Source organism: Gavialis gangeticus, unplaced genomic scaffold (assembly GCF_001723915.1).
Source record: "Gavialis gangeticus isolate Ggan-Ray unplaced genomic scaffold, GavGan_comp1, whole genome shotgun sequence".
Lineage (NCBI taxonomy): Eukaryota > Metazoa > Chordata > Crocodylia > Gavialidae > Gavialis > Gavialis gangeticus.
Genome location: NW_017728996.1, coordinates 41,960,477 through 41,961,758, shown reverse-complemented (window position 1 = coordinate 41,961,758; position 1,282 = coordinate 41,960,477). Strand labels below are relative to the sequence as shown.

The 1,282-nt window shown below is 39.4% G+C and overlaps 1 long non-coding RNA gene across 1 annotated transcript in view; it reads left to right on the top strand.

Annotated features, from left to right (window-relative positions):
• Window positions 1-233: 233 nt before the first annotated feature.
• Window positions 234-1,282, top strand: part of LOC109288374 — a 7,617-nt gene continuing 6,568 nt past the window's right edge. The window contains exon 1 of the long non-coding RNA XR_002095123.1: window positions 234-938. This is a non-coding gene — a long non-coding RNA (uncharacterized LOC109288374). The remainder of the gene's footprint in view (window positions 939-1,282) is intronic.

The window sequence follows — 1,282 nt, the reverse complement described above, 5'->3', positions numbered from 1 at the left end:
GGGGGGGGGGGGGGGTACCAGCCCTGCTGACGGCATCAGTGTTGGCCGTTGGTGGGGGGGGGGCATGTGTACCCCATGGACCTCCTACCGGTTGCCTATGCCTAGCACTATTTTCTACTAGGATTTCCCAGCAAAATATTTTGGCCCCATGCTGCAAATTTGCAGCACAGGGGACATTTTAACATTCCCCGTGTGCAGTTTGTGGCACCACAAAGAGGTTTGCAGCACTACAAATCTCATGTGCCTGCATGTCTGGATGTGGCCAAAAAGCACCCTTTCAATCTGCTGGCCAGATTAGACAGGTAAAGTTAATGGCTCAAAAATTCAATTTTCAATGGGACTTCAATATATTTTAAATAAACATCTGTTTTTACAAGCAATTAAAAGCGAAATGGCATTTAAATAACATGACTAATTCTACCAGCCAGTGTATTATCAGGCCAACCCATTTGGCATTAAATTCTCTTTATGCAATTTTTGTGGTGGCTGTTTGGCACAATGCAGAAACAAAACACTTTGGAGATCTGGCTGCTAAATAAATATCCTCTTCTGTATTTTATCTAATTGCTCCAATGCTTAACTTGCATTGTAACATTTTTTCCCTATGTGGTATGAACCATTAGATAGCCTTTAAAAATGCTAAACTAAGTTATCTGGAAAGATGCCAATAAGGAAATAATTAAGGACTTGGTGGCATTTTTCTGTTTTAAAGGTCATGGAATAAGTCAAGACCTGGAAAAATACAGTATTTTAATTGAATGTATTTACAGTATTGAGATTCTGGTGTAATTGAGAGAGTGTTTCCCTAGAATTTATCTAAGATTTCTTTGCCCTTTTCAGTAAAATGGCAGTTTATTTATTTATTTTTTTCAGATGAAGGATCCAGTGAAGCCCATGGTGGTGGAACCCAGTGGAACAGTAACAGCACATCACAATAGGTAACACCATTTAACTAGCATCAGCAAAATACTTTTCACAGACAGCCTATGACTTTGCGAATGGGGCAGCAGACAAGGGGTTATGTGAACTTAGGTATGTTGGAGCACAAACATGTCACAGCCAGTTTTAATCCTTAAGCCTTCTTTTGTTTTGCAGGTTCTTGTTTGCTGCAGGTATCTAAATTTAGCCATATTTTTGTCAGCTAGAACTTATGTTACAGAAAAGAATGCTAGCAAATCTCAGCAATGTCACACTTTATTAGTCATGCAAGCACTTAAAAGCAAGGTTTGAAACACAAAATTCGACAGATTTGTGGTGGCAGTTGTTTAAAAATGCCACACTG